The sequence below is a fragment of the Medicago sativa genome, chromosome 6 (assembly GCF_051527215.1).
Source record: "Medicago sativa cultivar Bolivia chromosome 6, Bolivia_mono, whole genome shotgun sequence".
NCBI classification, from domain to species: domain Eukaryota; kingdom Viridiplantae; phylum Streptophyta; class Magnoliopsida; order Fabales; family Fabaceae; genus Medicago; species Medicago sativa.
Window position 1 is genome coordinate 81,755,134 of NC_140754.1, and position 14,690 is coordinate 81,769,823.

Genomic DNA, 14,690 nt, shown 5'->3' on the forward strand with positions numbered 1-14,690 from the left:
AAACTAAAAAACTTCGAAACCGAAACAATCAGTGCACAGATCCATCACGTTTCACCGTTTGTTTCAAATTTAGGGTTCATATTCATAGATTATGTGAGGATTTAGGGTTAATTTAGAGTATCATGTTGCCTAGATCATCAAAGAAAATGAACGGCGCCGTTAGGGTTAGGGTGAGAGGAAGAGAGAACGAGAAGAGGATGAGGAGAAGAAAGAGAAAGAATCTGTTAAAATGAAAAGAAAACCGGCTCTTTGTTTTTATAAGGGAGCGAACCGGACCGGTTCACCTGAACCAGTCTGGTTCACCCCCTAAACCATCTTTTCTTTCATCCTCACCGTTCGATCTGCTTCAGGGTGACGTGTACGGTCTAGACTGAGTGTTAAGGTGTGCCTGATGTGTGTTATTGTGCGTTGTGCATTGCTAGCCGTCAGATCTTGGTCAAGCATGGACCTGGATCAATCTAAAGGCTGTGAAGCCAATGGATGATCCAGGATCCATCCAAGACCTTGGGCCTGGGCCTCTCTCTGCTGAATTTCGTTTTATCCTCCTTTTTCTTGCTATTTACACTACGTCGCATGTTTTTACACCTCCTGCATGATAAAAATTTCTTCAAGAAATTCCAAATAAATTTCCACATTTTTTTTTGATAATTTTCTTGATGCTGCATAACCTTGTTTCACAATAAAACTTGATAAAAAATATGTGTGACTTTTTTCACCACTCTTGATTAAAACTAGCAATTTTCTTGTAATTTTTAGCTTAAAAAAACCTTTAAAAAATTCCAAAAAAAATTCATGAGGGCTTCTTGGTATTTTTGTAGCATTGTGTAGTAATTTCCACAAGTTAAAATTGGTTAAAAAAATGAGGAGTTAATTTTTTCTACTATTTTCGTGATATTTTGTGCTAAAAGTGAATGAAAATTTGCTTGGTTTTAATCCAAATTGCTTGATGAATATTGGTGACCTATACCTCTTGATTTCATAGGGTTTAGCTACTGTTTGTGTTTGATTTTGTTGCATAATTGTGAATTTTGGTAGGTTACTTAGCTTACAAGTTAATTGTGTAGTTAAATAATGTAAATATGCTTAAAATTTGTTTTAAGATGCCAAGTAAATCATGTTGCCTTAATTCCCATTCCAAGACCTAGTTCTAGACCTTTAAAAATGTATTGGAATGTGAGGATTATAGGTCACTTGGTTCTTGCATTTCATAAACAAATTTTAGCCATATTTGCACTCATTTTGCCTTTGTTTTCTACCCTTTATGTTCTAATAGTTCTCTTGCCTTATTTCCTTTGATATTGTCATGTGCTACTAACTCCTTTCACTTCATGCTTCATCATTTCATAAGCATCTCCATAGCATCCCATGTTCATCTCTACTTCTTTCATGCAATTTAATTTGTACCAAAGTTAGAATGTAAACACTTAGGGGTTTTGTAATATTCTTCCTTTATGCACTTTTAATTTCTTGGCAAAGAGGCCATAGAATGTATTTAGGGTATGATGTAAAGGACAATGGACTCTAATGATGTACACCGACACAAGCACCGACACATGCACACACACCACTATAGCTAGAATATGCATGTTTAGATGTATGTTTAGGATTGTATGTTTAGATGAATGCCTAGGACTTATACTTAGAAAAAACCAATTTTCCAAACAAATGTGAACAACTTCACTCAAATCTTTTCCAAATAAACCTTGGGATCCAACATCCCATTGAATTTTCCTTTTATTTTCTTAATCAAAAATCCAATGAAAATAATCATACTTTGACTATATTTTGCAATTCACTAATTCAACCTCACTATTTTCCAATCTCATGCCCTTGAGGCCTCTTTCTATTCTTCAAACTCCATTTTCAAACCTAAAATCAACCAACAAAAACAAAAACATTTTTGAGAGAGAACTACGGTGGATTTGATCCCTTAATCGGGTACGTAGGCAAGGAACAAAATTCCTTCAATTCAAATAAAATAAAAATTCAAACATTCTTCTCCCTCCAATTCTTCATTTAGTAACTCTTAGGTGTAAATAACATTTCAAAATAGCATTTAAAAATAAAGCGCGCGCGTAGAAATTAAAGACGGTTCCTATAGGTTACTATAGTCGTTATGGGTGCCTAACACCTTCCCGTAGCGAAAACAACTCCCGGACCTCGATTCTCAAGGGTTTTGCTTACTTTTTCCCTTCCCAAGAAAAAAATAAGATATCACCGGTTTAAAAGGTTCAAACGTAATCAATGTTTGACACCCGAAAACCAAGATAAAACATTACTGTGTTTTGTGACAGCCAGAGTGCTATTCATTTGACCAAGAATAATCGTTATCACGACAAGACCAAACACATTGATGTAAAACACCACTTTATCCGAGATATTGTTGTTGCTGGTGAAATTATAGTTGAAAAGATTCACACTTCTGAGAATCCAGCAGATATGCTTACCAAGCCACTTCCAAATACCAAATTTCAGCATTGTCTGGACTTGGTTGGTCTCTACAACACTTAAGTGCCCTTCGGGGCTTTATTTGGTGATGAGCACTTGTCAAATTCGAACCAAGGTGGAGATTGTTAGATTATGTGGCTCTAATTCTCCATTTTTTCAAGCCATTATGTTTGATTTTTTCAAGCCATTATGTTTGACTTTTACAAGCCATTATGTTTGACTTACTTGTGAGGTAAGTAACTCTTGGATTTAATGTGCCTACAATCTTGACCAAGAGAAATCCTAATTTGCTGCCAACATGTGCCTACAATCTTGACCAAGAGAAATCATGATTTTCTTCCAAGCTCCTACTTTAGGTGGATGGTCCAACTTTGATTCCTTTACTCTTAAGTAAGAGATTAAGGCCTATATATATGTAAGCAACATGAAAGGCTTGGGACATAGAGAGTTATCACATAACAATTAACACACTTTGTAACATACACTTGAGTGTATTTTTGGTGAGAATTCTTGTTCCATTTTAGAGAGTATTTTAGGAGATATTGAGAGAAAATATTGTCCTTTGTCCTCATCACTATAAGAGGACTTGTTGTACTCTTTTCTTTTACATAGTGGAACTTTGCTCGTGATCGCCCGTGGTTTTTTACTTCTCATATTGAGGAGTTTTCCACGTAAATCTTGTGTGTTATTTCTCTTGTTATTTTACTTACTTCTCTTTAATTCCCAATTGCATCGATCCTGTGCTTCCGCATTGCGCTGATATCCCTAACAATTTTCAAGGCATGGTTGGTTGTCAAAGACATGCAAATCCACATGGAAGATGAGAAGGAATCTCAGATTTGGTGGTAAAATGTAGAGCCAAAACTTGAGAAGATAATTGGAAACGAGAACATTGCATATCTATGCTAAGTAACTTAATCTTGTTGTTAACTAACTAACTAGTTAGTCTAAAGAGTAAATTACACTCCCCTCTCCTTAAATATGTTTGAATTACACTTCCCTCCCCTCTTATGTTAAAATATACACTCCCCTCCCCTCTTATTTAAAACATATTAGAAAAAATTTCACTCCCCTCCTCTAAGAGAAGTTTGAATTACAATCCCCTCCCCCTTTATGTTAAAATCTACACTTTACTCTAGGGAGGGGATTGTAATTCAATCATCTTATAAGGGGGGGACTATAAATTTTATTTTTCAAGGGAGAAGAGCTTATATTTTAACATAAGAGGGGAGGGGAGTGTAATTGAGGGGGAGGGGAGTGTAATTTACTCTAGTTTAAAATGAAAATACGATCAGAACTTATTTATGTATTCATTACCAACTTTCTTTAATTAGATGTTTGAATGGAATAGCTTGCATTTATTTTAATTTCATGTAATTTAACACACTGATTAATTAAGTAACAAAGTGAAAAATTACATGCAACAGAAGAATAAAAGCAGTTGAAAACTAAAACATGTTAACAGTCTTGTAGTACAGCGATATTTATTGTATGATTGGTCCACACAGCTATAGGAAGTGGCCAGGAAGTTTCTCCTTGTTATAAAGTTACTCATCAAAGATTTCACATCATTCACAAACCACGAAAACTTACGCAGTCATATTCTGCATTCTCAAACTGATCTTTTTTCATCCAATTTCTCACAATTTTCATGGCTATGCAGTCACCTTCCTCATCCTCTTCATTTTCCTATGGATTCACTTACCAAGTGTTCCTCAGTTTTAGTGGAACTGACACTCGGTACGGTTTTGAGGGCAATCTCTACAAGGCTCTTATTGACAAGGGAATCCATACCTTCATTGATGACAATGATCTTCAAAGAGGAGATGAAATCACACCATCACTCATCAAGGCCATTGAAGAATCTAGGATTTTTATTCCTGTGTTTTCTATCAACTATGCCTCTTCAAAATTTTGCTTGGACGAACTTGTTCACATTATTCATTGCTACAAGACAAAGGGTCGCCTCGTCTTGCCTGTTTTCTTTGGTGTGGATCCTACTAATGTGTGCCATCATACAGGTAGCTATGGTGAAGCATTGGCTAAGCATGAAAAAAGGTTTCAAAATGATAAGGATAACATGGAGAGGTTGCAGCGATGGAAAGTGGCTCTGAGCCAGGCTGCTAACTTGTCCGGCTACCATGATAGTCCTCCTCGGTACCCAACTTTACTTAAATCCTATTTTTCCCTTTTATATTCTATTTCTTCAACTTCAATACAATAATCTCATCTTAAAGGTTAAATGGGAAATACCTTTTTTATATACGTTTTTAAACAAGTATTAGTTATTTATATGTCGAAATAGTTAGAAATGTATAATGTATTATGAGCACATGGATGTGATTGTGATGTTGTTACATACTAACTTTTCGTATTGGACATGAATAGATACGAATACAAGTTGATTGGAGAGATAGTCAAATAAATCTCCAACAAGATCAGTCGTCAGCCCTTACATGTTGCCAATTACCCTGTTGGATTGCAGTCTCGAGTACAACAAGTGAAATTGCTTCTTGATAAGGGATCTAAGGATGAGGTCCACATGGTAGGACTTTATGGTACTGGAGGCATGGGTAAATCGACACTTGCAAGAGCAATCTATAATTTTGTTGCTGATCAATTTGAAGGTTTATGTTTTCTTCACGATGTGAGAGAGAATTCAGCTCAAAATGACTTGAAACATCTCCAAGAGAAGCTTCTTCTAAAAACAACTGGATCGAAAATCAAGTTAGATCATGTTTGTGAGGGGATTCCAATCATAAAGGAAAGGCTGTGTAGAAAGAAGATTCTTTTGATTCTCGATGATGTTGACGATATGGAGCAACTACATGCTCTGGCCGGAGGACCTGATTGGTTTGGCCGTGGAAGCAGGGTCATCATTACACCTCGAGACAAACATTTACTGACCAGTCATGATATAGAAAGAACATATCCAGTAGAAGGGTTGTATGGGACAGAAGCTCTTGAATTGTTGAGGTGGATGGCTTTTAAAAATAACAAAGTACCTTCAAGTTATGAAGACGTTTTAAATCGCGCAGTTTCATATGCTTCGGGCCTTCCCTTAGTTTTAGAAATAGCGGGTTCCAACTTGTTTGGAAAGAGCATAAAAGAATTGAAGGGTACATTAGATGGATATGAAAAGATTCCCAATAAAAAGATCCATGAGATACTTAAAATAAGCTATATTGCTTTGGAGGAAGAGCAGCAGAGTGTCTTTCTAGACATTGCTTGTTACTTCAAAGGACGTGGATGGGAGGAGTTTGAAGATATACTTCGTGTTCATTATGGCCATTGCATAACACATCATCTAGGAGTGTTGGCTGAAAAATCTCTCGTTAAGATTAATACTTGTTACCATTCGGGATCTATTAATGCTGTGAGATTACATGACTTGATAAAGGACATGGGTAAAGAAGTAGTCCGACAAGAATCACCTAAAGAGCCTGGAGAACGAAGTAGGTTATGGCGTCAAGAAGATATAGTTCATGTTTTAAAGGAAAACACTGTGAGTAAGATTGATATTTATGTTCAATTCGTTATTTAGTTTTAATATGACTTTGCTTTTTGTGGACTAAATATGACCATCTCATACTAGTATTTTTTTTCCACTTAATTACATGTAAATTTCTCTGTCTCTTACTTTTATTGTGGTTTGCTTCATTTTTTTTTTTTTGTTAAAAGGGAACTAACAAAATTGAAATGATGTATATGAATTTCCCTTCCATGGAATCTGTAGTAGACCAGAAAGGAAAGGCCTTCAAGAAGATGACAAAACTGAAAACACTTATCATTAAAAATGGCCATTTTTCTAAAGGTCTCAAGTATCTTCCAAGCAGTCTGAGAGTATTGAAATGGAGTGGATGTTTATCAGAGTCTCTATCATCTAGTATTTTAAGCAAGGCAAGTGAAATAACTTGATTTTCATATTGTATATGTTTATAAATTCGCAATGATTTTGTTTCCGTCAACAAAAGAAATCACTATGAGTATTACAGTGTTTGATTTTTAATTTGTGTATTTGTTTCTTCCTTGTGTTTATGCAGAAGTTCCAGAATATGAAAGTCTTGACAGTGGACAGTTGTAAATATTTAACCCATATACCTGATGTCTCAGGTCTTCAAAATTTAGAAAAGTTCTCGTTTGAATATTGTCCTAAATTAATTTCAATTCACAATTCGATTGGACACCTTAATAAACTTGAAAGGTTAAATGCATTTGGTTGCTGGAAGCTCGAACGTTTTCCATCTTTAGGGTTGGCATCTCTTAAAGAATTGAAACTTTCTTGTTGTGAGAGTCTCAATAGTTTTCCAGAATTATTATGCAAGATGAAAAATATAAAAGATATCCACTTATATGGTACTTCCATAGAAGAATTGCCACTTTCATTTCAAAATCTCAGTGAACTTGATGAGTTATATGTACGGGGTGAAATGCTGAGGTTCCCAAAACAGAATGACAAAATGCATGAAACGCACCGTCTCATTTTTTTTAAATAAAAAAATAAATAAAAGAAAGAAAAAGAAAATGTGTACAAAAAAAAAAGATTTTTTATTTATTTATTTATTTATATATGTATGTAAGGAAGAATCGAGAGTTTTCTCTCTCTTTCCACTCTTCCATCTAACCTTTCCCCTTTCTCTCTGTTCCCACTACCCCATGATTCATCATCCTTTTTCATTTCATTCTTCTACATTTTCTCATTCAAGCCATCAATTTTCAAACTTAAGAGTCATTAATAGATTAGGATAGGATAGCAAACCATAGTATATGAAAAGGGAGATAAACAAGTACAACCCCAAATCACCAATATCTAGCATCACACTTATGTTCCTTTAGTTAATCACCGAATCACCATCTTTCAATTCTTCTTAGAACTAGAAAACTTATTCTAACTACAAATCAAACCCCAATTTCGTTTTAGTTCTTGTGGCCTACATTGAGGGCTTGTAAGCCATGCTTATGAGTTGATTTGGTAGCTAGAAATTTGATGGAAGCTAGAAGAATGTTAATACTTGAAGATTGAAGCAAAATAAGAGATTTAGAGGCTAGAGTCGATGCACTTAGAAGGCTAGGAGAAGGGAACTGTTGCTGTCTTTTCTGTACAATAAGGAGTTGTTGCAGCGCAATTGAGTTGATTCATCATAACTGTGAGTTGATGACAATCATTATCACTTATTTTAATTATCGTTATTATTGATATTTTGGTGATTTTATAAGTTAAAGTATTTATCAAAACGGGAAGCACACCCTTTGAACATTTTCTTGTCGTTGAAATTTATGTTTAAGGTCATGAATATTAATATGGTCTCTATTTGAACTTGTCTATGATTTATTGAGCAAAGGTTTTGCAATTGAGGTTTGGTTGCCTATACTATGACATGAGTTTTGAGAAATGAAGAAATAAGGTTTTGAGATATATGTTCTCGGGATTTTCGATATTAATATGCGTTTACGAAAGGTTTGATATTAATTTGTACGCTGAATTGGATTTGAATTTGGATTTACTTATGTTTATAAGTAGTAGACTTTCGATTGAGTACTGATGATACATATTTTGAAATAAGTTGCGCTATGTTGTGAAATATGGTTTTAGCATTGTGTTTTAAGAATGGTGTTTTGAAAATTATGGTTATAATGACGACGACCTAGGTGCACCTAGTATGTGATTTCAATTAGGCGGAGTTACTCCGTTAGATGGAGCCGCCCCAATGGAAAGGCCGCCATTAGGAGGAGAGGGCTATCAATGAGAGGTTAACTCCCTAATTGAAAATGTTTTATACTTTGTTTTGAGTCGAGAGAAAAGAGCTATCCGTTAGATGGAGCCGCCCCTATGGAAAGGCCACCATTAGGAGGAGAGGGCTATCAACGAGATGGAGCTAGTTCTCGATTCACCCATTTTGATTATTTTTACTAAATGGAGTTTTCTATATTTTCTTTAAAGACTTTTTTCAAGATTTTCGACAATATATTTTTAAAGGCTTTTGTTATGATTTTCGGCGATATATTTTCTAAAGGCTTGTAATCCTATTTTCACCTCTTTACAACATTGAGATTAGAAATACTCTTATTCATGATATTGTTTTTCACGTACAATGATACAAAGTAATTGCAAGCAGAAATATTCATGTTGTGTCTAAATGTTAGATATGTGATGGCTTGTAGTAAGGTTGTACCAGAAGGATAAACTCACGGTTTAAAAGGTGTTATAAAAATGTCCTTAATAATTTGGTTCATTTTATTACAGTTTGGCTAAACAAGCTAAGAGCAACATATTTGTTATGTCGGCGACATTGGACTCAGAAATATTCTTATTTGATTTTGGATTAATAGAATTTTATTCGGTTGCTAGTTTGTAAATGAACATTAGATTTTGAGAAACTTAATTACTCGTGCCCATGTGTGTTTCCCTTCTAGTTGGTGGTGATTGTTGTCTCCTCACTAAGTCTTTATGACTTACCCCTTCTTCTTATTTTTTTCAGATTCAAAGTCAAGTGCGTAGAAAGCTTGTAGCAGAGTTAAAGATATGTCAATGTCATTCTTTGGTAGGTCTCCTTTATGTATAAACTGAATGGTCGATGTATTTGCAGCTATTGGTAGTCGACAAATGTTTTGTTTTGAGTTGAACAAACATCTAGTTATGTCATATCTTGGAAATTATTCAAAATATAGAGGATACTCTGTCGAAATTTCAGTGGATATCATTTTAAGTGAAATTCAATTTGAAAATTGTTTAAATTATACTTTGTCAAGTGTCGTCAATAGGCTTGCCGGACTAGGATGCTCTAGTTCGTGCGCCGGTCACGATATTGAACTTTGGGTCGTGACAATGCATTCCATAGTGTTTTCAAATGTGACAAAGCTTACTCTCAAAGAGTGCAACCTCTCAGTTGAATGTCTCCAAATAGTTCTTAAATGGTGTGTTAATGTTGAAGAACTATACTTATCAAATAACAATTTCAAAATTCTTCCTGAGTGCCTTAGTGAATGTCACCATCTTAAGCATCTTCGTTTGTATGAATGCACATCTCTTAAGGAAATTAGAGGGATTCCACCAAATCTTGAAGAGGTTTTTGCTTTTGGATGCGGTTCATTGAGTTCCTCAAGTAGAAGAATGTTATTGAGTCAGGTTTGTTGCTGTTTTATCTTGCAATATATAGTGTTTGATATTGATATATAATAGATAATGTAATATATCGTATTCAAAACTAACAGAAACTACATGAGGCTGGATGTACCAATATTTGGCTGCCAAATGGAACAGAGGGGATACCAGATTGGTTTGAGCACCAAAGCAGGGGAAACACAATTTCTTTCTGGTTTCGTAAAAAGATCCCTTCTATTACTTTTATTATTATTCTTTCGGAAGACAGTAGGAAATACTCAAGAGTCAATTTTTGTGTGAATGGTTTCTACGCTGAAATCTATGGGCATCCGGGCCATACAACTTTGTTTCATATGAAATTGGAAGAACATAATGAACTCTGTGAAAGACTTTTGAAAAATGAATGGATCCATGTGCAGTTTCAGTTGGAGGATTGGGGGAATCCTGGTGTACAAATGGGAATCCACGCGTTAATGGAGAAAAGCAACACGGAGGAGGAGAATGTGGTATTCACTGATCCTTATTTTGGTTCTGATGAATCAAAATTAGAGGATTATTAGGTATAAAGAACCACCGGAGCTAGATTCTCTCAATTAATTGCAGGGTTGTCGTTTTCTGTTTACGTTTTACATTATTGTTTGAATATAATGTGGAGGATGTTTTGTACCACAAACACTTCTCATGGAAGGTGTATCTGGTGCCCAACATGTGTTTGTGTTTGACACTGTCACACACCAACGCATGTGAATATATTTAAGTATGTTACTTTCTTAAATTACTATTGGTGTCGACAAACCAATGTAAGTGTCAAGTCAGGTGTCTGTGTGTGCTTCATGAGCAAGATGGTTTATCATACTTGATTGATGGAATTATAATTAAAACATTTTTATGTATAAATCTTACCAACTTTTATTTTATTTTATTTTTATCCCTATTCATATGGTTCAAAATGTCGAATTTTGAACCACTGTATTTTTAATCAGAGTTTGCAAGTGCTTTAGTTCAATTAGTAGAATGTTTTATTGTAAATTTTAGACACTTTCCTACAGAATTATTTTTTGGAGTTATTGTAAAGATTAATAAAACTTTGGCTTGTTATGGCGGAATTGAACGGATCTTTTGAGTGAAGTAGTTAATTAATAGCCTAAACACTGTAATAATGGGTTTGAAGAAGTTTTTGAATATTGCTTTACATTTAGTTGATAAAGTTAAATTTACTATTACTAAGTGTACACTTTTCATTGCGCGACGTGTTTATTCTACGGATGGTGTTGGAACCCTCGTTTTTGCCTTGGTGGTTGATTTGCGGCTGTGGTTTTGGTTCGGGCAGAACCTGCTGTATTTTCTGGTTTTTTGGTTTTACTGGAAATGAGCTTTTTGATCTACAGGAAGTAATGTGGGATAAAGAACTGAATCTGAGAACCGACATTTATCAGCTCCTTTTGCAAGAGTCGCGACTTTTGTGGAGGATGTTTGTGCTGCAGATATTGTTTGAATTTGATGCTTTCATTATTCTTCATTTACAAGCATGAACTTACTTGGTGAATCAATACCATTGTAGAAGTACATGTAAATTCTGGAGGCCAACCTTGGATAATGTATTTGAACATTTTACGTGCTTTGTAATAAGTACTAAAAAAAAGCAAATATCGGAACTTTGATGTTGCTAACTCTTTTTGTTCAAAGATTGTTGATTTTTTTTATTATATAAATGATGCTGCAACAATCTTTAATAAATCTTTTGCTTTTTATATCAGTATAAGATTTATTGGCTGCCCTATCTGATTGCGTAAATTAAGATTTGGCTATTGCAAGGGTGCATGGAAGAATAGAGAATAGAAACGGTAGGGAATATATTCCAAAATTTGTGGTATGTTCATATCTGATATTTAAAAGACTTATAACTTATTTGTGTAATATTTCCTACGCTAAAATAAGGGAATTTACACGAGACTGGAGGCACCAATATTTGTTGGCTAAACAGAACAGAGGGGATTCCTGATTGGGTCGAGCACCAAATCATGAGACATACAATTTCTTTGTGGTGTTGTAAATAAATCCCTTCTATAACTGAAAAAGTAGTCAATTTGTCTGTCAATGGCACTGAGAACTCGTGTCTGAACTGAACGAAGAACTTTTAACAATGAATGGATCCATGTTGAACTTAAATTGTTTTAGAGAGTTCAAATTTCAAGTATCGCGAGGAACAAACACAAATGAGTATCCACTTATGCAAGGAGAAAAGAAGCATGGAGGAGAATACTTTTAGTGTCGATCATGTTGTCACGTGGATTTCTTTCTGAATGTACAGTCCTTTGAATTTTCTCCGAATATTTTCTGGAACTTCAATCAATAATAGATCTCAGGCTATTTCTTTAGAACTTCAATCAGTTTATTTTTTGTCTTCATTAGTAGAAGCTTTTCATATACTGTAAGCACTTCACTTATAACATTCATATTTTGGTCCACAATGTCCACATATGACTATTTTTGTGTGGAAATAATGGCTCAAAACTCAAATGCATGCACTTTTAGTCAATGTTTAACTGTGATTTCCATGATTTATGGGTTTGCTTCATTCATAATCCGTATATTTTACCCTAAATCACGGTACATTGGTATTCATTTTTAAATCTGTTCTGTCTGTGCACTTTATTCACAAATGTTTAAATCTATAATAGTCTGTTTTTTTGGTAAAATGTTAGTGTCCATGCCTAACTATTTGTTCTATGGTAAAGAAAGTAGTGTGTATTTCAAATAATTTAGTATAAAGTTGTTCCTTCGTAATATGTTTAGCTTCTCGTTGAATCATTTATGGTTTTAGCTATGGACAGTATACAAAATTTCATCTAACAGAAGCAAAAGAACAAAAGGTTTGTTATTTTGAAAAATATGCAGGCACAGTCACTATTGATACATTTAAGTTTGGATATGTATATGTGTAAATTTTAATCAAATATTTTTACAGTGAGATGTTATATATTCTGGACACTTGACGGTTTGATGATCTATATGAAAAACAATTCCTTGCAATAAGTTTTTTGTTCATAAAGTAACGACAAGTGAAAAGGAAATTTCAGCACGATATGCCAAACAAATCCGAAGAGAAAAGATATTATTGAAAATTTAGTTATGCAAGAACATGTGACACTTAAGCTTTGTTTGCGAGTTTTGCGGGGAAGAAAAGAAAAGGTTAAAAATAAGCTTATTACGATCTCTTTTAAAAAATAAGCTTATACAAAACAACTTATTACGATCTCTTTTCAAAAAACAACTTATTCAAAACAGCTTATTTATACAAAACAACTTATTACGATCTCTTTTTTAAAAACACCTTATTCAAAATAGCTTATTTATGCAAAACAACTTATTACGATCTCTTTTTCAAAAACAACTTATTCAAAACAGCTTATTTATCCAAAACAGCTTGTTACGATCTCTTTTTAAAAGACAACTTATTTATACAAAACAACTTAATACGACCTCTTTTCAAAAAGCAGCTTGTTCAAAACAGCGTATTTATGCAAAAACAGCTTATTTATCCAAAACAACTTATTACGATCTCTTTTTCATAAACAACTTATTCAAAACAACTTATTTATGCAAAACAGCTTATTTATACAAAATAACTTATTACGATCTCTTTTTCAAAAACTGCTTATTTAAAACAGCTTATTTATGCAAAACAACTTAATACGACCTCTTTTCAAAAAACAGGTTATTCAAAACAGCTTATGTATGCAAAACAACATATTACGACCTCTTTTTTCAAAAACAACTTATTTATGTAAAACAGCTTATTACGATCTCTTGTTCAAAAACAACTTATTTAAAACAACTTATTTATGCAAAACATATTGTTATGATCTCTTTTTTCAAAAACAGCTTATACAAAACGATCTCTTTTTAAATAAGTTGCTTTGAATAAGTTGTATTTGAAAAAGAGACCGTAATAAGCTGTTTTGGATAAATAAGTTGTTTTGAATAAGCTGTTTTTGAAAAAGAGGTCGTAATAAGTTGTTTTGCATAAATAAGTTGTTTTTAAAAAAGAGGTCGTAATAAGCTGTTTTGCATAAATAAGCTGTTTTGAATAATGTCTTTTTAAAAAAGAAATCGTATTACGCCGTTTTGTATAAATAAGCTGGCTTTTTGAAAATGAGATCGTAATAAGTTGTTTTGTATAAATAAGTTGTTTTGAATAAGCTGATTTTTGAAAAGAGGTCATAATAAGCTGTTTTGGATAAATAAGCTGTTTTGAATAAGTTGTTTTTGAAAAAGAGATCGTATTAAGCCGTTTTGTATAAATAAGCTGTTTTGAATAAGCAGTTTTTGAAAAAGTGATCGTAATAAGGTATTTTGTATAAATAAGCTGTTTTGAATAAGCTGTTTTTTGAAAAGAGGTCGTAATAAGTTGTTTTGCATAAATAAGCTGTTTTGAATAAACTATTTTTGTAAAAGAGGTCGTAATAAGCTGCATAAATAAGCTGTTTTGAATAAGCTGTTTTTGAAAAAGAGATCATAATAAGTTGTTTTTGTATAAATAAGCTGTTTTGAATAAGTTGTTTTTGAAAAAGAAGTCGTAATAAGTTGTTTTGCATAAATAAGCTGTTTTTGAAAATGAGATCGTAATAAGTTGTTTTGTATAAAGAAGCTGTTTTGAATAAGCAGTTTTTTGAAAAGAGTTTGTAACAAGCTGTTTTGGATAAATAAGCTGTTTTGAATAAGATTTTTTTGAAAAAGAGATCGTATTAAGATGTTTTGTATAAATAAGCTGTTTTGAAAAAATTGTTTTTCAAGGAGAGATCGTAATAAATCGGTCATGTTTAAAATTGGAACTTTAAATTATTATGAGGGCAAAATTGTCAATTTGTATGTTTAACCCCCCAAAACCCCAATTTGGGGGAACTTTAAAATTGGATAAATGAAGCCCTTCAAAACCCCCAAAACCTTTCCCTTGTTTTTTTAAAACTCGCAAACAAGGGTTTACCTCTCCATAAGTCTTTCCTTCCCCTCCCTTCCCTTCCAAAACCCAACTCGCAAACAAAGCCTAAATGTCAACACTTTTTTATCCCTTTAATTACTGTTTTAATTACTTTTTGACCATTCATAATGATGCTTCCCCCAAATTTTAACCATTTTT

General features: G+C 33.5%; 1 pseudogene across 1 annotated transcript; it reads left to right on the forward strand.

The window, feature by feature from the left end:
- The first annotated feature begins 4,017 nt into the window (after nt 1–4,017).
- On the forward strand, nt 4,018–10,482 carry LOC146917348 (TMV resistance protein N-like; annotated as a pseudogene). Its single transcript, XR_015015564.1, has 6 exons — nt 4,018–4,605; nt 4,837–5,953; nt 6,130–6,348; nt 6,492–6,924; nt 9,288–9,574; nt 9,661–10,482. The product of XR_015015564.1 is annotated as a TMV resistance protein N-like (transcript).
- Nucleotides 10,483–14,690: the final 4,208 nt, after the last annotated feature.